At 39.5% G+C, this 26,227-nt stretch overlaps 1 long non-coding RNA gene across 2 annotated transcripts in view; it reads left to right on the top strand.

Annotated features, from left to right (window-relative positions):
• The first annotated feature begins 8,189 nt into the window (after nucleotides 1-8,189).
• Nucleotides 8,190-26,227, top strand: part of LOC137660553 (uncharacterized) — a 30,258-nt gene continuing 12,220 nt past the window's right edge. The window contains exons 1-3 of one of the 2 annotated variants that reach the window (XR_011047698.1): nucleotides 8,190-8,361; nucleotides 10,222-10,314; nucleotides 19,800-19,963. This is a non-coding gene — a long non-coding RNA (uncharacterized lncRNA). The remainder of the gene's footprint in view (nucleotides 8,362-10,221; nucleotides 10,315-19,799; nucleotides 19,964-26,227) is intronic. The other variant, XR_011047697.1, reaches the window with a different exon arrangement.

Genomic DNA, 26,227 nt, shown 5'->3' on the forward strand with positions numbered 1-26,227 from the left:
TTTCAATAATAAATTTTTAGCTTGTTTTCATTGTAGTTTTAAGTTTTTACATTCCCCAGGGGTGACTAGGGTCCATTGTTTTGTTCTGGGCTTCCACCAAGCATAAGCTTTTGTTTCAAGTGTATGCTGCCTAACAGATGATGTGGTAAAAGCTGTTTGCCTGTGTGTATGTGTTTGTGCTCCAGAATGATTAAGTAGATGTTTTTCCTGCTTGTTAGCATGGACTGACTTGGGAAAAGATCTGGTATAGATTCTAGTTCTCTGATCAGTTAGAATTCATGATGTGATGCTGTTAACATTTTTAAAGCTACCTAATGCCTCCATTTTCTGTTTTGTCTCCTCTCTTCCCTCCCCTCCCTTCCCCAGCTTTTTTGGTAAGTTAACTTCTATTTGGGGACAGACTTTTTAATAGGGCCTGCTGCAATAGGACAAGGGGTAATGGTTTTAAACTGAAGGAGGTTAGATTCAGACTAGATATAAGGAAGTAATTTTTTAGAATGAGGGTGGTGAAACACTGGAACAGGTTGCCTAGAGAGGTGGTAGATGCCCCATCCCTGGAAACATTCACAGACGGGTTGGACGGGGCTCTGAGCAACCTTATCTAGTTGAAGATGTCCCTGCTCGCTGCAGGGGGCATTGGACTTAGATGACCTTTAAAGGTCCCTTCCAACCCAACCCATTCTATGATTTCAGGTATTTTATATATACTGTTAAGTACCACGGTATAATTTACTGATATTCCTCTTTTTTCCTCCCTGACATTCAAGTTGAATAAAGGAAACCTTGGGCCAAAGAAAGAATCCAGACCTGAGTTTTTCCATGTGCTTGAGGAAGAGAGTTTGCATGTTGGTAAAGATAAAAAACTGAGTTTTTTAATCTCACAATACAATAGAACTTCATTTGGCCTGAACAAAACAGTCCTAAAGTAATAATTACTACATGATGCAAACTCCAGAGTCGCCAGGAATCTGTTTGGGTGTTGCAGATGGGGACTGGTAATGACTTTGGGATCTGGTTAGACTGCTCTTTGCTCAAATGTTATTTTCTCTGGCATGTTGCGTCAGTTTGACTGGATTTGGTTTAGATTTAACTAACAATGTGTGAGCACATGGCTTATTTCTGGTTTTATTGACTTCAGTCTTTACCTTTTTAAACTGTTCTCTTGTTAACATAGGAAGAGTAGAAGGGTTTTCTGATACAGTTTTTGAAGCTGCTTTGATTCAGGCAAGTGAACACGCATACTGATTTAACTTTCTGCATCAGGGTATCCTCTTGTTGCACTCTGTTTTCAAGCATAATTTGCCACCTTTGTGATTACATAGGCAGTAAAGACTTTAAAACAGTTTAAGTATTAATTCATTTTAATTTACTATAAAATTTCTAAAAGGCGTATTTGGAATGGGCACTTTCCATAACTGAAACCTCATGGGGTGTACATCGAGCATGTAGTGTAGCAAGAAAAAAACCCTCTTTTCTTTTTCTGTTAGTATGTTCAGTTATGGAGGAGAAAAATTAATCATATAGAGCAACCCCCCCACCCCCAAGTTGAACTCTAAAATGAGCGTTGTTTAAGGCTTGATATATATGTTGTTTTCAAAGAGTAACATGTCTGTACCAGGAATCGTTATCTGGAAAATAATTACGAATGTTGGGGAAATAATATTCAGGGCATCTATTTAGAAGATTGTACTCAGGCTGACAACATATGTTATTCATGTGTGTCTTCTAAAAATATTTTCACATGCAAATTACACAACTGTTGGCTGCTTACTTCTAACCAGATTGTCGCTGCGTGATGGTCCCTGAGAAACTGAGCAGGGAGTGGGAGGAACCAACTGAAAACTTTTGCTCTGAAGGTTTTGTTTCTCAGGTTTTATGTTTGCTTGGCTTTCCTTCTTCTTTTTCCAAAAACTAACAAAAGAACATTAAAATTTAAACTTGCAAAGTGCCATTTTGGAAATGTTAAGAATAATACAGAACTAAGTAATTATATGTATGCCTCTTTCTGTTTAATGCTTAAATATGTTATTAATGTTCTGTTGTTAAATATATACCACAAGAAAGCTTACAGTCACAATAATCTCAACTTTGATAATTTTTGTGTATATAAAGTCAGGATTACTGTGGTTGTAAACTTTCTTGCATTTCATAACTAATTTCAAGTCCACAAACTGCTAACTTTAATGATTTTAATGTGTACAAGTAGTAACCTTTGGCTATGGCATCGTAGTACATAAACCAGAGAGAGGGAGATCTTTTTTGAGACAGAGGTTATAAAATCAGTAGCTAAAACATGAGGCCAGTTTTGTTTTTTTTTTTTGTCAACCATTACCTGTTTAAATTCTTTTTTTTTCTGGAGTAAAAACCTGTTATGTTCTTATAACTTTTTTTTTCTTATAATTTTGAAAATAAATGCTACATTGTTTCCCTACTGTGGCGTCTGTAGCTGTGCCAAAGTAGGATACATTTATTGACTTCTCCAAGTTAAAGGTAGGCTTGTTTTTTTCTTGAGTCTTAAGAGTGGCTCTTATTTTGTCATCCTTAACAGGAGCATCATTTTTGCTCTGTAGCAAAAAGAGAAGTTGAACATTTAAGGCCTGATGCAGTGTTCTCAGAAATCATTGCAAAGATTTTCATATGGAAATTGCAGCTGGCCTTCAAAATACTTTTCTTAATTTTCATTCTATTCTTTGAGTTATTTTTACCTCCCTGTCCTACAGCCTGTAGGCTTCTGACTCCATTCCAGTAGGGAACAATAGCCAAAACTTAGAAGCATTTGGGTTTTCAGAAATTAATTATTTTCAGGAATATTTCTAGTGGGAAAGTATCAATGATGAAATGTACCTTCAGAAACCCATGTAAAGATGGGTGATATTTTGTATGATCATGGGTTGCTGTGCTGTGCACTTGTGTCCTTAGGATTCTTCCAGTAGTTAGGTTGCATTCCTGTAGCATCATGGTATTGCATTGCTACTCTTAGTGCAACTCGGTGTAGACAGAAAATACATTTTAATGTTGATGGAAGAAATTGAATTGGACCCAGCATGAGATAATATAACAAGAGTCAAACAAAATTCATGTTTCTCTAAGGGCAAAAATCTTGGCTAGCTTGATTCTGATAGTAAGGACTTTAAAAACCGATGTGGAAGTTTGGAGATGTATTTGTTAAATGGCATGCAAAATAAAAAAGGATTAGAGCAAGCAAAGTGTTTTTGAAATTAAGTGAACAAATGATGCCCAAATATGATATATTGGTTTCTGATCTCATACTGTTTTTTTTTTTATTTATGTTGCTCTTTAAAGTCAGGTTATATTTGACTTCCCTTTTTCTTTGCCTTTTATACTGACTTTCTGTTCTTCTGCATGGAAGTCTGAGATTTCTAAGGAGTTCTTTTTTTTTCTCAGTTGTGATTATAGTTTTAAGTGATTGACTTATGGTAGAATTCAAAGACATTTTATCGTAAGGTGATTCATTAGGTTTGATTTTCAGCAGTAGCAGCTGAAGGCAGCATTGTACAGTACTTAGGGAAATTGGGATGATGTAAAATGTGCTGTTTCTCTTTTGTGTGTATTTATAAAAGGGAAATCAACTTCAAATTATATCCATGCAAGGATACAATATTTGATGTAACATGACTCTCTAAAAAGAAGGATCTAATTGTTTCATTCTGTTTTCAAAGTAACTTTGAAGGCTGGCTATTTTGTTTTCTTGAAAATAAGCAGTAATCAAACATAGCAATTAAAGTAGAACCCTTGTGACTCTTGGAAACAGTTTCTAAATATCTTGCCTGCAGAACTTGGTTCAGATGTTAGCAGAACAAAGAATATTAAGTAACAGACTTGCCGTCCAACAAATTAACTAGTTCTTGTTACAGTCTATAACATGCCTCCATATTTTTCGTGTATTCCCGTTTCTGGTGCTTTCAAATGAAAGGAGTCTCTTCAAGTAAACTGATCCTGTGTTGGTAAGATGGCAGTCCATGCTGGGAAGCGATGGGGAGCAATGATATATATCCTGAAAAGTTTAAAAGTCACAGATTATCCATTCTTGCTTATCTATTTAATCTTATACTGACATATTGTTATCTATTCATTAGTTACTTTTTCCTCCAGTACTTATAGACACTTGAGCTAAATTTTACCACCATTATCTTGAGGTTCTTCTCTTCTTTAGTCTTGGATTTTTTTGTACTCTACAATCCCATTTCGAAAAACATCCTGTATAAGGATACTGGTACTGTTGTAGCCAGTGACACTATGCATGAGCAGAGGCTTCAGTTGCTGGCCTCTCTTTCTAACAAGTGCTGTATAAATGCAAAGAAAGACTAATGCTTATTATGAAGAGTTGAAAAATACCTGTCCTGTCTCATCTTTCTTGAATTGCCAACATATTGCATGCTTCCCTGATTTTTCATAGAATTGCATGAATGAGTCTAGGTAGTTTGTTAAACTTGGTGGGACTAATTATGTGTGAACTTAAAGCCTTTGCAAAATCTTTCCTGTTTTTGAATTCTGTCCTTTGGTAGTTTTTTTTAATGCCTGAAAACATAGCATCAGGTTTGGTGTTAATGTATATTTGTGAAACAGCTAGTAAATCTGATGGCATGAATTCGTTCCTTAGGTAGGGTTAATCAAAGAAAATAATTTATCTTTATGAAGTGTAGGACATAGATATTTTTATATGTCAGTTTTTATTTTGTGGTGATGCTGAAAGGCCACATCATGATTGAGTTTTGTTATATGCTGGTTACTTTAAGAACACACGTGGTTCTTCACCCTCAAAAAGCAAACATTTTGGGCCTGGGGACCATTATGCTTCTCTAAATAAATAAACGTTTAAAAAAAATCCGCAAACTGTTTGTAGAGCATTTCTCTGTAATTCTTAGGTCCTGTGTTGGTGAGGGATGTGGTGAGTGGACAAGGGTGGATGATAGTGGTGACAAAAAATCTATTACTTTTTTTTCCCTGGAGACTAAAATATCCATAGTTGAACTCCTGCCTGAAACCAAATATTGAAACCAAACATGAAGGTGGTACACCTTCATGTTTGCTGATGTAAATTCATCACCCCTATCATTCTCATGTGTTGCAACCTAGTGACCTGTTAAATGTATCTAATTGTATGTCCTCTTCCCTGTCAATCTCTAAACCTTTGTTTATACTTCAAAATTAGAGATAATGTTCCAAAGCTGTGATACTGTTCAGTAATGGTTCTACACAAAGCATAATTTCCACTTTTGCCTTTAGAACACAAGGGAATCGCTGTAATTGTCCTTTTCAGTCTGATAGTGCTTTTTCCTTATATCAGAAATATTATTAACTAGCCACACTGGTAATTTTCATATAAGCTGTGGTGTGTTAATGCAGAAGTTTTTGTGGTGTGCTGATTATTGTATCATCTGTACACCGCTGTCATTCTCTGTATACAATACAGTATAATTGACACTCACAACTCTATTTTTTTCTTCTTTTCTTTCTTTTGGGGGGGTTGTTTTCTAGTCAAAGTTGTCAGGAAATAGTTTTGCACCTTGGCCACAACTCAAAACCAACCATCTGCTTTTTATATGGCAGCAGAACGTAGCAAGGTTTGGGTGTATCTGTCTTTGTAAGACACCACGAGAGCATCTCCTTGCAATTTGTTCACTCTTCCCTCAGAGAGGTGCCAGGACAGTGACTTGTTACTTGGTAGTCAGGTATTGAGCTTCCTGTCTCAACAAGAATGCCAAATACTACACAAGGTTCCAGAAACACGGGAACGCAGTTAGTTTTGCTGCAAACAAGTGTTCTTTAGTAAAATTTTACTTTCTAAAACACAGAAGCAATATATTTTGTTATTAAAAGGGAACTTAAATATTTAGTAGAATCAATTATTCAGCTTCATTAATCAGAAAAATATTGAAGTTTCTTGAAAAAACTATGAAAATAAAGACCGAAGATGGAGATATTGCTGGTAAAGATATTCTTTCAGTTTTTTGATCCATCTGATCTTTCATTTTTGGCTTTAGAATTGCTTGCTTGATTCCTGTCTCTTTCTGCTTCCTACCTGCATCTTTCAACCACATCCCTTCCATGATCCTGTGCTTGATGAATGTGCACCATCATGCGACCTGACTTCTGCCACTTATACACTGATGAGAAAGTTTGTTGAGAGGTCTACATTTAACTCTTTTTGTGGATAATTAAGAGTAAAATTCTTGGAGCACCCTGTACTTCAAGAGCTAGTGTATCAGGTCAAATTAGGGACAGGCCCTCCATGCAACCTAGCATATGCCAGTGGCTATTAATGAATGCTTTGGGAAGGCTTGTAAATAATGGCTTGAACTGTAGAACTTAAAAGGTTTTCAGTGTATTTTTTAAAATACTGGTGTTTAAAATGCCTTTCAGGTGGGCCTAAGAGCAAGGTTATCAAAGCTGCTAAAGTCAATTTCTTTCTTTCTATATATCCTGCTACTGTTTATTTCTTGTTGCTGTTGTTACCACTTAAAGAGCATTTTTATGGTTTACAATAAAGTGTCCACAGTAAACAAAAATGACCATGAAATCGTAATAAATGAACAAAGTAAATCAAAATATTATGTTCTGTTTCAGTTGTATTAAATAAATCTCATTTTAATTAAGTTGTATTAATATCTGAAGTTATTTACAATAGCGGGAAATAAATGTTTAAATAAAATAATTATTTAGAAGATGAGTTTTTCTTTTCTCTTTAGTTAGTGTAGCAGAGTTCATGTATCGCAACATAGCATAGATAAACTGTTACTGTATTTCATGCTTCAGAGCAGAGGGATATTACTGAATTAATGTAAGGCAAATTCCTTTTGTAATTCAGCTTGTGTTGTTGGGTAATCAGGGTTTTATAAAACATTTCAACTTTTTTTTTTCTTTTTAAGTTTGGATTGTTTCAGTGATTTTTTTTTTTTTTTTATTAGCAATGCTGTACCATATTAAATCACTTCTTCATGCATGAAAGAAAAAGTGTAAACTTGAATACAAATCCAAAATGGAGATGCTTATCGGAGCAAAATTAGAGGAACAAAATAGAACTGCAGTACTAAAGCAGAGGTTCCCAAACTCACTCTGCTGAAGTTCGATCACTGGCATTGATGATTAAAAGACTGTTGGTGCCAATGGGTGTTACAGGAAAGTGTAACTCAATCAATTTTGGTGTGGCCCTACAAGCACTGATTTTTGGTGCAATTGTGGGGATGGTGAGCCGTGATGCAGAGATGGAAATGAAAGGTAAAGCAGTCCAAGAATACCCTGTACTGCTGTCAGTGGCAAAGCCGTGATCTACCTTGTAATTTACACTTAGGTGACAACATAGTTTCTGAAGGGCTGACATTTGTAGCTGCAATTAGCTACATGTTCTTGTTTCCTCATTTTCCCTCCTGTTGTATTAGCAGAGTCATTTGTGTCGTCATGCAGTGACTTGGATCAGAAAACTGATCCTGATTTCAAGAGGAGTCTATGATAAGCAGCAATTTTTAGCCCAGGCTAGTTCCTCAGTATGGTACAGCGAGTGGCTCCACCAGCAGATGCATCTGCACAAACAAGGTTGTGGCACAGGAGTGAGAATAAGCGGCAGGAGGGTCATCTCTGAATTGGCACTCTTACCAAAATACATGTTCATCAAATTATGCCTCTAGAATCTGTCTTAGAAGTGATTAATCTGGTCCTCAAATAAACATCCAAAGTAAAATACTATATACATTCTGTAAAATCAGAGAAAGTCGTGAGGAACTTGAGGGCAATCTTCTAAGGCATAACAACGGTAGATGTCATTTGGTATTTGCAGTTACAAAATAATTCATGGTGGAACGAATAACTTGAACTACTTGAAGGTAATTCTAAATTACAAGTAAATGTTCTGCAAAAATACATGTATCATTATAGATGCCCTGGTGAAAACTTCTTTGCAGTGTGCCTGCTGTAAAAGACACAGCCCAAAAATTTATTGAAATGATGCTCCACAGTAGCATTAAATGGAAGTTCTTTACCTGGGCATTTCTGCTCAAATGAACTGTCCCGTCTGGTTTAAGTCATTTATACTTACTTAATCAATCATTGCATATACCTATTGTCTGTGTGTTTTTAAATCCTATTGATAAATAACAAGTTCTTGAAAACTAAGTAAAGTCTTTTTAGTATGTTTACACAAAATAAAGCCTCTGTTTCTTGCTTTCAGTTCCATTTTTTTCAGATTATCTGTAAATTTTCAATAATGGCAATACATTCATTCTGCCATTTGGAGGAGCTTGTGCCACAGAATAATGATCTGAAGAAAGCTCACTTATTTGCAAGGAAGAGTCTTCATTTGGGAAATAGTACTGATGCAGCTCAGAGGGGCTTTGTCAAGTTCAGGTAACTGCTTTTTCTTTGGTTTTTTTTTTTGATTATACTTATTTGGTTTTTGGTAGGCTGGCATTTCGTTTAAATGGGCATACATGCAGTGTCATGTCAGAGCCTGTCAGCCTTTGTGTTGGTCATTTGACACGTAAAGTATCTTGAAATGAAAAGGCACACGCAGTAGCACGTGTACTTACGAGATGCGTGGAGGGAAATTGTTGTCTGGAAAATTATTTTAGCATAATTTGTTATCTCTTGAGGATGGAGATTATGATGATCATAATGACACAATTCCCTTTGCTATGAGTTCTTTTCAGAGTTTTCTTACGTGTTTCTTTGTTTTCTGAATTCAATATTTTGCTAAGTCAGAGTTGTTGTTTTGGATGTAAGTGTTAATAATAAAGTCTCAAATCATTCAGGGGAAATAAAAAGGAAGTCATGGTCAGATTTTCGCAACTTGGAATATCTTCAAATTTTCTATTGAAAAAAAGCACCTTTTGTATTTTCTGCCAGTCAGAATTTTTTTCTAAAATAGATCCTTAAATCCTGGCGTGGTAACACTGGATCAGGATTTAATTTTAGACGAATGGTTACTGTATGTTGTGTTTAGTTTTTTTAGACGTCCAATTATTTTTATAACATAATAATGACTTCACAGCAGAATTTGGTTTATAGTCATATTCTGCATGGGAACTGTATGCAGTGTACATTCAGTAAGAAGTTTTAGCAGTAGAATAATAAAACAATTATGAATATATAAACAGGTACTTGGAATTTCTTTTCCTGTGTTCTCATTGCAAACTGCAGGGGTTCTTTCACTGGCCATGGGTTTGGTGTTCCAATCAGCAGTCAAACAAGGGGCAATTTGGAAAAAAACCCAATCAAATTGCTTCTTACCAGAAAGGCAGAGTACAGTTCAGCAGCCTTTTCAGTGGTGCACACAAATCTAGAACCTTTTTATGATACCTGTCTGCTTTGTTGCTAAATTACTGGATCACTTACATATATAAAAATATATCTTTATAGATGCATATATGATCTGAGAAGCCTTAACAATACCATTTGTCTTGCTAAAAAATACTATAGAATTCAAAGTACTAGACTTTTAAAATTTAATACTATTGTATCTTTTGGGTCCAGAAACAGAGGCTCCCGTTCTGCATGTTTTTGTGCACATGCTTAACTTTGTATCAATATCATCCTGGTACAGTACTGATGCTTACAGACTTCAATGACGTAGAAAGAACAGTACTTTTTTTAGTGTAAGCCTTTATTTTAGTGTCCTTACACTTAGAGAAAATGTGAAGATAGTGTTTTAAATAAATGCTTTATAAAGTTAATGGATCATTAAAAATTATAAACTAGTTAAGAAAAGCTTTTAAACTGTTAGTAGGGTACTCCAAACAGCGACAGCACCAGTGAAAATGAGGCTCTTCCTTCAGTGAAGTTCTGAAAGTTGAAATGCATTTAAATGAAATAATCACAGAAGAGAATTAATTCTGGAGATACTACTTAATTTTTCTGGTTTTATTTTGCACTATGAATGCAATGAGTAGTGTCCACCAGACACCAATTCCAAAATGCTTTTTTTATAAATGCTACAGAATTATGAAAACCGAGGACTTGATGCATCTGACTTTATTTTTAATATATTTAAGGAACAATATTCTTAAGCTTAATAGGTTGTCCTGTTGGTGAGAATGGTTTCTGGCAGTACATGAAGTCAAACTGTTACTGAACATAGTTCCACAGAAGCCTAAGTGGAACAAGAGTAAAACATAAAGCAAGTTCAGTATTATTGAATAATAATGCTTATGATGTCTGTAATATGAATATTGAGAGCAGTGAGTGTATTTTTCTTCTGAATCTTTTCAGCGGAACTATTATTGTTCCTAGCACAACCTCCTTTACATGGACGAAATTGTGTTTTCCTCAAAGAATAGAGTCCGGTATTTGAAGAGTAAGAAGGTAAGGTAATTGAGATTATATTATTTCAGCGAGGAGTTAAAAGTAATTTCAATGACTTGTAATGCACACAAATATATAAAAATACTTGATTTATCATGCACCAGTAAGTCTCAAATGGTTTATATCTGTTTCTGTTAGTTGTTTTTCCTTTTTATCCCATGGGTGGAATTTCTGGACATATTCAGCTATGCTTTCTAAATGTGTTTTCCCTGAAATCAATGAGCTGACCTGAGTGGGAATAAAGGTTGGTTTATCTTTAGTGAGACAAAGTTAAGTCATCACTAAGTGATTTTGAAATCCCATCCTTGAAATACTATGTCTGTGACATTCAGTGGGATGAGAATCTCAGAACAGACTGACTACTGGGGACTCCCAAGCTACAGTTCAGGTAAATAACTTCTTTGGAGGAGGAACTTAAAGGTTTCTTCTTTTTTAAATTATGGTAATTAAGTAGCAAAGGGTGCAACTTAAACTATAAATATTTTCCACTTAACATTTGCATTTAAAACAGATATGCCTGTATCTGTGAGAGGATTTGTTAGTTACAGTTTGAGCATTATATAGTTATCTAACATTTCAGCAGTACTGTTTCTAAAGAGGACTTCTTCACCATCATAGAACATGAATGTCTAGTTCTATTCCCAGCCACATTTTTATCTTATTTTCCCACATGCAGCTATGAGTGTTTAGCTAGTTCAGCTACTGCAATTTCTATTTTGTAAAGACAGAGATGTCTTTTGGTAATGCATGCATAATTTAGAAGTAACAGCCTCTATATTGGAGTAAGTGTTAGGGGCTCTGTTCAGATCATGGGATTAACTTGGTTTGTTTCCTGTTCCAGCTGCAAGGGAAAGGGTAGCTCAGTAGTTTGTGTTGCAACAGCCTGATGCAGTTTGTAACCTAGAGCCTTAAAGTCACCCAGAACTGGTGCTGCTTTACTTTTATTTCTGCTCTTGGAAAGTATAGTGGTGCAGCAGGTACTGCTGCCTCAGTAGTGGAGGCAGCAAACTTGGAGAGGAACAGGGGACACAGTGGGAACAGGAACTGTTATGGCCATCTCCGGTAATCTGTCTTAGTCTTTCATTCAGGGTCTTCTTTCACTCTCTGTTTTGGGGAGGAAGGTGGAAAATAGTTCTGTAATTAGTAGAAAAAGAGCAAGAAAATTTCCTATTTAAAAAGCAAAAAGTTTTCCTTCTGCATGATAGTGTTTCAAAGAGAAAACATTAAAGCTTTGGGTTGGTTTTTTTTTTTGTAAGTTTTATACTATTTCAATTATAGACTTACTTCCTTTCCTTCTTCAAAAACAGAAACGTACTGTAAAAGATCAGTATTTTGAGATCAAGATCAAGAATAAAAATGGAGAATATTTTAAGAAAAAAGATTACAAGAAATCAAAGAAATAGATGTATTACCTTTTAAAAATATTTAACTTCAATGAACCATTAACATCTATGAGATATTTAGGGTTTTCTGTGTTCAGTTCCATAGGTAATATAGACTGTGAGAGAAACAGGTGCATCTGAAGTAGATGATCTGGTTTAAGAAAGTAAGCAACTATTCTTGCCAAGCAATTGGTTAAACAAAACTATTAAAATACAAGTGTTTTCATAGTAGCTCTTTAATTAATTTAAGTGGAAGAAATATCACGTGCTTGTAGTAAATTGCATGTTTCTTCAGGGGTGATGAAAAATACAGATGTGTTTTGCTCTAGACAATTCAGTAATCCCTATGATTCTTGTCACGGGTATAGTAAACAATTGGGGGCAGATCTCTGCAGCTCCTGAATTTGTGAAGTTATACAAAATCTGAGCAACAGTTACTAAGAGTTTTTGATAATTAAAAAAAAATCACGTAGCAGACAGAAGATTCATTCTTAGAGAAGTGACGTCTTTTAAGAGACAGTCCATATCACTGTAAGTATGTGCCATGAGCACTGAAAATTAGAAGCATGGTATCTGAGCAATGTATAGGCTGTGCACATACCTCTTTTTGTGCCTAGAACATTGGTGTATTAGTATTATGGAATATCTTTGTTCTGTTTCCTTTGGAACACAATTAGCTTCCTCTCCCCTGTCTGAGAGACATATCTTACCTTGTTCTTGGGGCTTGTGATCCAAGAATGTCTGAGAGGTCTCGTTGGCTTTGAGAGCTGATGTTAAGCCCTAAGGTAAGCTATACAACGATAGCAAGACTGCATACCATCTAACAAACTGTGCCAGATTTCATTCCCAGCATCATGATATTCTTCTTTTGAAAGCAGGCCCAGAAATTTATTGTCTTGATCATCAACATCCAGCTTAAATACTCTCCTCTTGGATCCCACCATTTTAATGTTGTCATATTGAGGTGGCTGGTTACATTTTTGAAGGAGGAGACTCTTCTGCCTTATCTGCAATCCAGCTAGGTGAGTTTCAGGGTTTACCAAGAGAGGGTATCTCATTCCTGACATGCTTGCCAAGAAGAGGTGATGAAGCCTGTGTAGTGCCTTGAAGATAACTTCATTATCCTACTGTGGAATGGGTAATTGTGTGTGTTAGGTAGTACAGCTTCCTGGTTGCTTGGTTTAACAATACCCAATGGCCAGAACAGTTAGTCTGAAGTACCACATCTGTTCCAAAGATAGTAGAGGCTGCAGCACAGCAGAAGGAAAGAACTACAGAGGAGTATTCCCTGGGTCAGGAAGAGGACACATTTTCTTGGATTACAGTCTAAGTTATGGAATTTCATCTTATGGAATACCAATACTGTACTTGGTATGAAATGAGGGCTCCACTCAGCACATCAGAGAGGGATAGTCAGTAACTTGAATTTCATTTTATGCAGCCCTGTGAATACCGCAGTCATTTAGAGACATGGCTTTGGGACTCCAGGTACTTCAAAAGGACAAGTGGTTCATTTGAAGACACTCTTAAATTAAGGGGCAAAATATTACACTTTGTAGATGGGTGACGTGCCCTCTGCTTTGGGTTTAGTTAAAGACCATGGTTGGAAACGTATCTTCTTGCTAAGGTCTACCAGTTGTTTTCACAACTGCTTCCCTAATTCATTTACCCTCTAGCTCATCGATGAGTATGATCATGATTCTTTAAGCAGCGTCTGTCTTGGCACAGCCTTCTGCTTCTAAACACCAGGTGATGAGGGTATTTACTGTAGAGTCTGATCTGTTTCTGCTGCTGCTTTTTCTCTCCTCCATTTTTAGAGACAGTGTCTTTCATTGCAACTTGCAATGGACTGACTTCCTACTGGACTGTTTAATCCTGGAGACATCAGTCGTATATGTTCCCACCTTCCAGCCTTGTTTATCCTTAAAATGCTCTGTTAACTGTTTCTAATGAGATAATATTTCTATATAGAGGTGTCATGTTTGTTTAACAAGATTTTCTGTATAAGTATGCCCTTCCCATTTATTTATGACAGGATGCTACGATTACAAAGACTGTATTGTTGATTTTTAGTTTCAATTTTTTTGTTTTTACTGAGGCTGACCAACTAGCAAACAAAAAGACCAACTTTTAAGTACCTCAGTTTGCAACACAAGTCCATTCCTAAGATTAGAACAAGTTTAAGTTATTAGGAATGAATATTTTACTTTTTTTTTTTTAATATAACGGATATGTCCTCTACACTTGCCTGAACAACTTTTTGCCTCAGTTTTCACTGGCAACCTCTCTTCCCACACCTCTTGAGTGGATGGACCGCAAGATGGGGACTGGGGGAGCAAAGTCCCTTCCACTGTAAGAGAAGATCAGGTTCATGACCACCTGAGGAACCTGAACATATGTAAGTCTATGGGACCTGATGAGATGCATCGCAGAGTCCTGAGGGAATTGGCTCATGTAGTTGCCAAGCCACTCTCCATGATACTTGAAAAGTCACGGCAGTCGAGTGAAGTCCCCAGTGACTGCAAAAAGGGAATCACAGAATCACAGAATGTTAGGGATTGGAAGTGACCTCGAAAGATCATCTAGTCCAATCCCCCTGCCGGAGCAGGATTGCCTAGATCGTATCACACAGTAACGTGTCCAGGCAGGTTTTGAATGTCTCCAGAGAAGGAGACTCCACAACCTCTCTGGGCAGCCTGTTCCAGTGTTCGGTTACCCTCACCGTAAAGAAGTTTTTCCTCATATTTATGTGGAACCTCCTGTGTTCCAGCTTGCACCTATTGCCCCTTGTCCTGTCAAGGGATGTCACTGAGAAGAGCCTGGCTCCATCCTCATGACGCTTGCCCTTTACATATTTATAAACATTAATGAGGTCATCCCTCAGTCTCCTCTTCTCCAAGCTAAAGAGACCCAGCTCCCTCAGCCTCTCCTCATAAGGGAGATGTTCCACTCCCTTAATCATCTTCGTGGCTCTGCGCTGGACTCTCTCTAGCAGTTCCCTGTCCTTCTTGAACTGAGGGGCCCAGAACTGGACACAATATTCCAGATGCGGCCTCACCAGGGCAGAGTAGAGGGGGAGGAGAACCTCTCTTGACCTGCTAACCACACCCCTTCTAATACACCCCAGGATGCCATTGGCCTTCTTGGCCACAAGGGCACATTGCTGGCTCATGGTCATCCTGCTGTCCACTAGGACCCGCAGGTCCCTTTCCCCTACGCTGCTCTCCAACAGGTCTGTCCCCAACTTGTACTGGTACATGGGGTTGTTCTTGCCCAGATGCAGGACTCTACACTTGCCCTTGTTATATTTCATTAAATTTCTCCCCGCCCAACTCTCCAGCCTGTCTAGGTCTCTCTGAATGGCTGCGCAGCCTTCCGTTGTGTCAGCCACTCCTCCCAGTTTGGTGTCATCAGCGAACTTGCTGACAGTGCACTCTATTCTCTCATCCAAGTCATTAATGAATATATTGAATAGTACTGGTCCCAGTACCGACCCTTGAGGGACTCTGCTAGACACAGGCCTCCAACTGGACTCTGTCCCATTGACCACCACTCTCTGGCTTCTTTCCTTCAGCCAGTTCACAATCCACCTCACTACCCGATCATCCAGACCACACTTCCTCAGTTTAGCTGCGAGGATGCTGTGGGAGACTGTGTCAAACGCTTTACTGAAATCGAGATAGACCACATCCACAGCTTTACCATGGAAACAATTTACCAATGGAAACATTGCACCTTTACCATTGCAGCTTTACCAATGGAAACATTGCACCATTTTTAAAAAGGGTAGAAAAGAGGACCCTGGGAACTACTGACCTGTCAGCCTCACCTCTGTGCCTGGGAAAATAATGGAACAGATCCTCCTAGAAGCTGTGCTAAGGCACATGGAGGACAGGGAGGTGATTCGAGACAGCCAGCATGGCTTCACCATGGGCAAGTATTGCCTGACCAACCTAGTGGCCTTCTGTGATGGAGTGACTACATCAGTGGACAAGGGAAGAGCTACGGATGTCATCTATCTGGACTTCTGTAAGGCCTTTGACACGGTCCACCACAACATCCTTCTCTCTAAATTGGAGAGATACGAATTTGATGGGTGGACTGGTTGGTGGATGAGGAATTGGTTGGATGGTGGCATCCAGGGGGGGTGGTGGTCAGCGGCTCAATGTCCAGATGGAGACTGGTGACAAGTGGTGTCCCTCAGGGGTCCGTATTGGGACCAGTACTGTTTTATGTCTTCATTGATGACACAGACAGTGAGATTCAGTGCACCCTCAGTGAGTTTGCAGATGACACCAAGCTGTCTGGTGCAGTTGATACTCTAGAAGGAAGGGATGCCATCCAGAGGGATCTTGACAGGCTTGAGGACTGGGCCCATGTGAACCTGCTGAGGTTCAACAAGGCCAAGTGCAAGGTCCTGCACCTGGGTTGGGGCAATCCCTGATATCAATACAGGCTGGGGATGAAGGAATTGAGAGCAGCCCTTCTGAGATGGACTCGAGGGTACTAGTGGATAAAAAGATGCCCAGGGAAGTGGTTGAGTCACCATCCCTGGAGGTATTTAAAAGACGTATAGATGTGGTGCTTAGGGACATGGTTTAGTGGTGAACTTGGCAGTGCTAGGTTAATGGCTGGACTTGATGACCTTAAAGGTCCTTTCCAACCCAGACAATTCTATGATTCTGTGAGATGGCAACGTGCACTCACAGCCCAGAAGGCCAACCGTATCCTGGGCTGCATCAAAAGCAGTATGGCCAGCAGGTCGAAGGAGGTGATTCTGCCCCTCGACTCTGCTCTCATGAGACCCCACCTGCAGTACTGCGTTCAGCTCTGGGGTTCTCAGCACAGGAAAGACATGGACCTGTTGAAGTAGGTCCAGAGGAGGGCCATAAACATGATCAGAGGGCTGGAGCACCTCTGCTATGAAGACAGGCTGAGAGAGCTGGGGTTGTTCAGCCCGGAGAAGAGAAGGCTCCGGGGCGACCTTATTGTGGCCTTTCAGTACTTAAAGGGGGCTTATAAGAAAGATGGGGACAAACTTTTTAGCAGGGCCTGTTGAGATAGGACAAGGGGTAATGGTTTTAAACTAAAACAGGGTAGATTTAGACTAGATAGAAGGAAGACATTTTTTACAATGAGGCTGGTGAAACACTGGAACAGGTTGCCCAGAGAGGTGGTAGATGTCCCATCCTTGGAAATATTTAAGCTCAGGCTGGACGGGGCTCTGAGCAACCTGATCTAGTAGAAGATGTCCCTGCTCATTGCATTGGGGGGTTGGACTTAGATGACCTTTAAAGGTCTCTTCCAACCCAAACTATTCTATGATTCTATGATATACCTATCAGTACTTTCTATGTGCCTAGGTTATGGTCGATACAGTTCTTATTCTTAATGAAGCACATAACAGTTTGATAGGTTTTGAAGAACATAACCTTCGATAAGCAAGTTACTAGTGTAGATATTTCACTTTATCCAAAGATTTCTGGGAGTAGGGGTCTTATTGTCAGGAGAAAAGGGGAATAGAGAGACAAAAGCATGCCTTCGTTCTTCATATAGTTTTCCTAGTCTACAGAAACATAATTGGTACATTTCCTAGGCTTGTACATTGTAACTCAAGCTTAAATGAATTACTGAACTGTCCTGCATATATGCGTTTATCTTGAGTCTGTTTTGGAAGCTATTGTAAAACAAGTCATAAGTAAGGAGGAAAATGCATTCTTGTTTTATCAGGTGATTCTGGTGTCTCAGCTCAGTTGTCTGCGAGATACCATTCATAGTGTCCTCAGGGGAACACACTGGTTAAAACTTTTTTTTTTTAAAAAGCTCTTTTCTCCTTCAAGGAATACTTGGGGAAGTACCTAAAGTTTGTTCCTTTAGAAGCAAAAAGGTGTTTTTTTTTTTTAACACTGTAGCCTGAATTTGCAGATGCTGTTTCAAACAACCAAATAAAGTATAGATAATGTTGGAAATACTGTTGTGCAGCTGAACTAAGGGGATTTTGTTGGATAACTACTTGCCTATTATTGTCATTGGCAAGTCAGAGATGATTTCCGAAGCTGTAGTCTGGCTGAGGAGGAGTAATTGCTTTTATGTGTATTTTTCAAGCCAAAACACACACTTTGTTTTTACCAGTGTTTTTACCGAGATTCAAATTATCACAGCATTGTTGCTGAAAAAAATTATTTTTAAAAGTATTATGAAAAGAATAGTGACACCTGAATGGCACGCAGAAAACTCTTGTCAGCTGAACTCCTAACAGAATCTGGCAGAAATTCAAAGTCTGGTTTGTCTCTAGTAATTCCATTAACATTTCAAAGGTTGACGATATTCTGGGAATTGCACAGGAGGGATTATTTTTTAAGTTAAGAATTAGTACTCCGAAGCCTTGCCTGCGCTAGGAACATTGCAGCTATCTTGCAATACGTAAATGGGCTGTATCTGAGACGCTTAGGTCTCTATCGGACATTTTGCTACTTCATCTGTACTGGTGTAATTAACGTAGCAGCCGTCTTTCCCCATAGTGCGAATAGAGCTGTATCAGTATAAAACTGTGTATATTGGTAGCTTATTTCTGCATAGAAGGAAACAGCCTTGGAGGGCTGGCCCAGTTCCAGAAATTGTTTTTAATTACATTGCAGTTGCTATGCCTGTATAAACTATTTGTGTTGGAGACCTTATACTAGAAGAAAGTGACTTCATTCTAGTTTATTTGCCCTTATCTGTAGAGCCCCATAAAAAGTTAGACCACTTCAGTTTCGTAGGTTTGATTTGCCTTTTTGGGCAAATTTGCCCTTTACACAGACTTACCTCCATTTATACTAGAGGATATAAACAATGAGTGTTTTGACAATAAAAATGCATCTTCCTCTCTGACATAAGGCTAATCTATTCAGTTAATACTAGAACAAGTACAGTTTACGGTGAATGGTTAGAGTATTTCCATCTGGCTGCATGCACCAGAGCCTGTAGAGCAGCTGCCCCCTCCTCAATCCTATCTTAACTGTTGTTCAGCATAGAACACAATGTTTAACGTACTCCGACCACGCTTTCAACTGCTGTTTTATAGGTCAGTGTCTTGCCTTGCTTTTCTGCTGTGTAAATCAGTCTTGTCCAGTATGAGTTACCTAAGAAAGAATTAAGAAAACTGAAGTCAGAATATCAGAACGTGAATCACTTGCAAATAAGGATGATCTGCATGCGCTCGTTCTAGAAAGATAATGTTGAGCAGATTCAGATGATTCCTGGTTTAAAGCTACAGGTGAGGGAGAGACCTTGATCCCATATTAAAAGGTGTGTGTGGGGGTCATGATGAGGAAAAGACTGAAAATCAGTATAGCCCTTCTGCTGTAAGCCTGGGAGCAGTAAAGAAAGGACCTAGTCAGAGAGTAACTAGCAGGAACAGAGAGAGCCAAAAGCCCAGGGACCTTTGACCATTCAGAGAACATTCACTGGCTTTAATTAGCTGTTCTCTGTCCTGTGCCCATTGACTGACTGTTCCACTCTCTTTCCTTCCATTCTACCTCTTTACTTCTGCTCAATCCTGCTTACTTCATATGCTTCCCCCACCCAATCTGCCCCCCTTACTCTGTATCTCCTTCCATTTTCTTCGCAAGCAAAAGCCACCCCCAAAATAGAACTGCTGTTACATTTACTACAGTCGTGCTGTTTGTGCTGTGTGTGAACTTTTCCCCCATGCTGTCTTATCTGTTTAGACTGTTGGTTTTTATATCATCAGGGACCTTTTACTGTTCTGTGTTTATGCACTGTCCAGAATAATGGAACTTCAATTTTCCTTAGTCCTTAGAAGTCCTTAAATATCATTAAGAATAATACTCCTTTATCTGCTTATTTATAAGAAATCACTTTTAGGCAAATGACTACCCCTAATGAGATGAGGTATATGAGATTTAATAGGATAAGAGGAACTTTGCTCTTGTAGTTTTTCTATAGGTGAACTAGTGATTTAAAAGTATAATGTAACTGTGGTTATATTACAGTCCAGCATAATATGATAAACATTGCAGAATTAGTTTTATATTGACTATGTTTGCATTGCACTTGCAGTGGTTTGCAAATTGTTGGTTTGTTTTCCATGTTTTACAGCTTTTAAATTTGCTTTCTAGAAACCATTTTGGTAGGTGCGGGTTGCTTGTCCGAAATCTGTTCCAAAGCTTGAGTGCAAAGCGAGCAGGGTACTAATGATGGATATGACTGGATATCTTAAGGATAACAATGGATATGGCATCTTCAAAAGCAGTGGCATTCTGGTAAGAATTTGCACGTAATTTATTAAACAGTACGTGATAGTTCTCAGTAAAATGTGTTGTATATCTTTCTGAGATTTGTCTGATTATTTAATGGAAATTTCTTCTAAAATGTGAAAAGTAGGAGGATTGCTCTATATCGTGCAGTATTTTAAATTCTGAAACAGTGCTCTTTAGTTTACAACTTTAGTTTACAACTTTACTTCTTGCATATAAAAACAGTTCAAGTATCTTTTTAGAAAAGTAAGCTATTTTAGAGTAGTTGTTAGTGGCCATTTATGTGAGACTGTTTCTCTGAATACTTAAAACTGAGTATTTTTGAACTGTCATTTAAAAAAGAGCTTTTTCGCACTCAGAGTATACTCAGAGAATGTTATGACTAACCTCTGGTGGCATATTTCACCACTACACATGTAACTGTTCTAACAGGCATTGCATCCAACTTTGCAGGAGATATGAAACACTTACGTAATTATTGACAAATTAATCGTAGCTGGAAACTTTTAATCCTTGGATGGATGAAAAAAAAAGAATAAGGGCAGTATGCTAAGTTATTGTACTGGTTCTACTTTGTTGGAAGTTTCACAGTATTTAAATAATGTACACAATTAGCAAATGCAAGTAGAAACACCAGTGGAAGTTTTACTGTAAGTACAGTATAGTAGAAGTGGTTCCTTTTAATTTAGCTTTTGAAATAGCTTAGGCCAAAAATTCCTTAAGCAAAAATTCTTGTTTTCACCAAAACCAATTATGCTCTTATCTATGTATATACTGATGTCTTGAAATTCACAAAGAATTTTTGCCTTTGGTTTTTCTTCCTACTCTTTGAATCCCACTGGTGTCTGATATTGCAGTGGAACTGTTCTGATAACAGCTGAAAGTTCTTAAAGCTGCTTCTTAAAGGTATTTTGGGGTCCTGGGTATGTATCCACTATGCAGTAAAGAGCAGCACAGAGACTGAGTGTTCTTCCGATGAACTAGTTTCATAGCTGAAGTAGCTGTTCCAGCAGCATCCTACTTCCAGTGAAATCAGGATTTTGACACACCTCAAGAACTCTTAGTTTTCTCATGCCATGCTAAAGCTGTGGTGGCTCAGGAGCTGATTCACAAGCAGATTAGGCATTAATTGGATAGACAATGTCTGTCAGAGGGGTGGTGGCTAATGTCTGAGCGTGGTAACAGCATTTGGTCCACTGTGTGCCTGTCAGAGCCCTTAACCCTGTTGAGAGGCAAGGATAAGGAGCTCAGATGCATTGTTGTGCTAACACAGATACCTCCTATGCGCACCTGATGAGAGCAGAAAAACTGTAGTGTGGCCGGGGAGGGGGGGGAGGAGTACCAGCCTGGATGACAGGATCCAGTTGCACTGTTCTCAGTTCCACAGTATAGACATGCACCATTACTTAACAGGTACCTAAGGCAGCATTAATTAAACCAGAGTATCCTCACTAAGATATTGGGAGAGGAAGTATGGAGCACTCCTGGTAGATGAATTCCTGAGAGGTCTGTGGCCAGACTCCAAAGACCTGATGTAAGCGCACAAGTTAGACCTGAAAAGATTAATGTAAGCAGTCTCCTCATTTCTAATTAGATTGGTATGGAAGTGACTAATAGTGACTTCTATTTAATATCCCTTTCTGCAACACTCAGCTTTTCATTTTTACTTTCTGGGTGGGTGGGAGATAAAATCTGGCCCTCAAAGTGCTGTGCATTCATTCCAGTGCCAAAATACAAAACACAAATCAGCAGCTGTAATGTAAGGGCATACTAGGTTCCTCTAGCTGCACTGCACAAGTATGCATGCTATAGATATATGAATATAAGCTTAGATATCTGCTTAGATATATTTATAAGTAGTTTTTTAAACTGCTATGATTCTGTAGGCTATCATAGTAACTTGGGATGAGGAAGTTAGGCTGCTCACAACTTTTTTTTGCCAGGTTAGCTAATCTTTCACTCTGGTTCACTGTATGGCAAGTGTTTGGTTATTTATATGATCTGTTTATATTCTAAATAAGCTGGGCGGGGGGGGGGGGGGGTGGGGAGGGAAGAGAGGTGAGCTCGTCATAGTTTTAAAACCCCTCAAATTCTGAAGGACGATATCAATCAAGAAAAACCTAGTTTGCAATTTCCATGTTGTAGAGGTACCTTATCTGTAGTTGCAAAAATCAAGGCTGGAGTGTCTTTTCCTGTTGATCTTTTCTAAGGTGACTCTACTGACTGGTGGTGTTTCAAATAAAAACACTTAAAACAAGTAATTGACTTGTAAAAGAGTTGACTGTCATTTAGTGTTTAATTCCTCTTTTGCTAAATAATTTTTTGTGATATTAGCTTTATTTGTGACACTTCAGTAGGTGGAAGCCTGAGGGGGAAAATGTTATAGTTCTTTCACAATTCATTAGTTTGTGGCTGTTTCTGTTATGTTGTTTCCAGTCTGAATGACTCATACCTTAAATGAACGTGCCAGCCTAAAGGCATGCCCTCAATGTTGCAGCCCACAGTGAAACTCGATGCCATTACATATGAAAATGTGGCAGATGCTCGTCATACCCATTTGAATCCTTGAGAAGTTTTGTGCACATTGGACTTGTGTGCTATCAATTACTTACTTAATCTACTCTCTTTTAAAAGGCTGTGCTTTACCATGTCTGATTGCTCTTTTTCACACCGTTGATTTGCTGAGTTTGTAGGCTACATCTGTCTTGTGAGCCTAAGTTGGAATGAGAAACAGTGATTTTTTTTTTTTTTATAAAGTGGCACAGTTTCAGTGTATTCGTTTCTGCACTATTTGATGAAAGACTATAGAAGTATCTACTTTGCATTGCCACCTGTGTATTTTTGTAATGATTTAGGCAGATTAAGAAATGCTTTTATTTGGGAAGTTGATAACAGATCTAATGGACTCCATATTGTGAGAACACTAATTAGAGTGAACCAGTTGGTCTCTGGTGATCTTAGCTCTCCTTGTATTGTGGCTTTCTTACCAATTTAATTTTTTCCTCATTTAACAAAAATGTCAGACAAAACAGATTTACCTGTTGACAACATGTCACACAAATTATCACGTATTACAGAAGCTTCATACTGGAATACTGCAAGAAGCAGGTCTAAAACTGGCCTGGGGTTCCAGTCCTACATTTCTTTAGTATCTGTAATGTGGCAACAGATGTGCGCTCGCAGCAGCAAGATGAGAGGAAAGGTTTTGAAAAAGAAGTAAATTTTTTCTGATATTGTTTTAGATCTTTAGGATTTTTTTTCCATGTGTTATATAGTAGTATTAACTATAATAGTGGGGGGAAAGTGTTTTAAGATTTGATTTTATTTCTCATTACCCTACTCTGATTTGATTGGCAATTAATTAAATGAATTTCCCCAAGTCGAGTCTGTTTAGCCCGTGACAGTAATTGCTGAGTGATCTCCCTGTCCTTACCTTGACCCATGAGCCTTTTGTCTTATTTTTCTCCCCCTGTATAGTTGAGGAGGGGGAATGACAGAGCAGCTTGGTGGGCACCTGGTGTCCAGCCAGGGTCAACCCACCATGGTCCCCATTGATTTGTATATTGAAAATACATACATAGCTCCAGAATTTTTGTTCTCTGGATGACAGCCCTGTGGTTTTGATAAGAAGAAGATAGATTGCTGTGATAGAATAGATACAATATCATGAGTCAGGTACTTTGGCTTTTAAATAACGGTCCTGTTCTACCATGCATAACATGTAGTGGAGGAGTTTATGCCAAAGTGAACAGATACATTCTTATTAGAGTGGTCTTCCCATAAATTTTTCACTTTACACTTCTCATGGTTGTACACTGGGTGTGAGTCTTTCTGTCTATGACCCTATTCCTTTTCAAGAGGAGGTTGTCGATGCTCACCTAACTCTGCTTCCACTGATGTGGAGCTGGTCTGCCCATCCCTTGTCTGGTTTGGGCTGCAAAGCTATAGACACATTAATGAAAACTACGTGTAACTATTAACAAAATTGATCGCAATTTCCATAGGCAACACTGGAAGGCAATAAAAGTAGCCATTTCAATCCTGTTTCTAATTCTACCACCCCAGACCAAGTCATCTCAGGTCACTTAAGGATGTCTCACTTAAAAGACTATAAAAGGTATAAAAATAGAGCACTACTGTTTCATCTTCAAGTGCTGTGAAGTATAGGCAAGGAGAGGAAGGAGGCAGCAAAGTGAAAACACATCAGAAAGCGCCACTCGGGCCAGGCCGAGGTGTTTGGTGGGGTGTAGATGCAGAGGGCCATTTCTCTGCCTTCCTGTAAGGCTGCGTTTGCTTTTAATACACCTACGTAGCAACAGCAAGCCAGAGGTGGGGCATGCGGGTATATTCCACATCTACAGGTGTAAAAGGTGCCTCACCCAGGCTGCTCTTCCTGCAGTTTTCTCTGTTTCAGAGTCTTTGGCTTGTCAAGATCCTTCCTTTGTTTGCCAGGAGAGATCCTGGAATCTTACTGGTGTACGCTACAGCAGGGACAGTTTTAGCCCTGCTCTCGCTTTCCCACCTGTTTCAGAGTGTTTTTCCCTTTCCTGTACTGCGTGACGAAGATGCGCAGCTCTGAGGTTAAGTTCGGGGCTGAGTTCTGAGGATCTAATCAGGGTTTCTCATAAGCATAGACAGGTTTGATGTCAGGTGCTGAAGGTACTGACCTTTTCCTGTTGAGTCCTTCCGCCCCTTTCTCCTGGGGCGGTGGTTTCGCCCGTGGCTGGGCACAGCTCTGCCAGCCGCCCGGCACACGGGGGTGTTGCACATGGGCACGTTCAAGCGGCCTTAGGTACTCGAGTACTGACTCGAGTCGAATGTTGCCTTGGGCCAGCCGGCAGCGCGATCGGAAAACTGTCTCCGTTCGGATGATCAGGGCATCGCCTCGGTGACTCCAGCCAGCGGCGGCAGCTGCAGCAGCGCTGGCCGGGACCGGCGGTGAGAGGCCCCTGGGCCGCCCGCGGGCTGGGCGGCACTATGACCCGGCGGCTCCTCCCCGCAGCCGTCGGCAGCCGGATGGGCCGCGCGGGCGGGGCGGGGGGCGCGGCGGCGCGCGGACCTTTGCCCGCCGCGCCAGCTGCTGCCTGCGGGGCGGACGGCGCGCTCGCTCCCCATTGGCTGCGGCCGCGCGCTGCCCGCGCATGGCGGCCGCCGCCCTGCTTCCCTCCCGCCCTGCGCGCCGGGCAGCGCCGCGGGCAGCGCGGCCTTTGTCCCCGGGATGAGCCCTCTGCTCCGCTGCCTCCTCTCGTCCGCTCCCGCGTCCCTCCCGTCCGCTCGGGCGGCGAGCTCGGCGGGGCGGCTGTGGCTTCCCGCGCTGCCTGGTACCGGTCTGGCCTTGCTCCTCGGTGCGGGCAGGGCCGGCTGTAAGCTGCTGGGACCTGGAGCTGGCTCTGGCTGCGGATTTGGACTGTGCTTTGCACAGATAGGCTGGTGTTTGGGATGCCCTTGTGGTACTGTAGTATTTCTACTAATACCATAGTTCAGTGGTACGTTTTTCTAAGGCAGAGGAGTGCGCTATGCGTTGTTTGGTGCTGGGAACGTGCCTTCATATGTAATTCTGGGCCATATACTAGAATGGAGACACAGTGCTGCCTAGACCTTTTGTGTACCTTGGAAAGGCACCTAAATAATTATGGATGAAAGCATTTAAAATAGGAAGAAATATTTTGTTAATTTCAGGAAAATAATTTGCACAACGTACAGACCAAACGATAAGTACTATCTGAAAGGTTACCGTGTGAGTTGAAGTAGTTTTACTGCTTTATGTCAAGTTTTCTTTTGTGTATATATAGCATAAACTTAGATCTTCCTTTATTGAATACACAGTGGATTGCGGCAAATGTTCATGTTCAAAAATATGCTTTGGCTAATATTAAAATTTCTTCCGCTTAATGCCTATGTGATATTCACGCTATAAGACAGGTGTTCTGCTCTTACAGCAACTGCTGTGTATCCTGCTGAACTCTGCAGTTTAATATTTAAAACAAGATGGTAGAAGAGTTCTGATGATTAAATAAGAATTAAAGTGGAGCAGAAGCTTATACATTATCTGACTCTTGGCTTCTATAGTGCCTGTCACAAAGTAACAGCTCTCTTAAACTGTACATTAATCATCAACAAGAAGTTCAGAAATGTCTGTTTCAGTCTAAAAACTTTTATTACCAAATAAATAGCTTTCATACTACTGGAATGAGCAAAGAAATGTCTTTAACAAGAAATTCCTTCACATCTAAATGAAGTTAGTTTACGCCTTCTCCCCCATGAGTTTAG

The sequence above is a fragment of the Nyctibius grandis genome, chromosome 2, assembly GCF_013368605.1.
Source record: "Nyctibius grandis isolate bNycGra1 chromosome 2, bNycGra1.pri, whole genome shotgun sequence".
In the NCBI taxonomy this organism is placed as follows: Eukaryota; Metazoa; Chordata; class Aves; order Nyctibiiformes; family Nyctibiidae; genus Nyctibius; species Nyctibius grandis.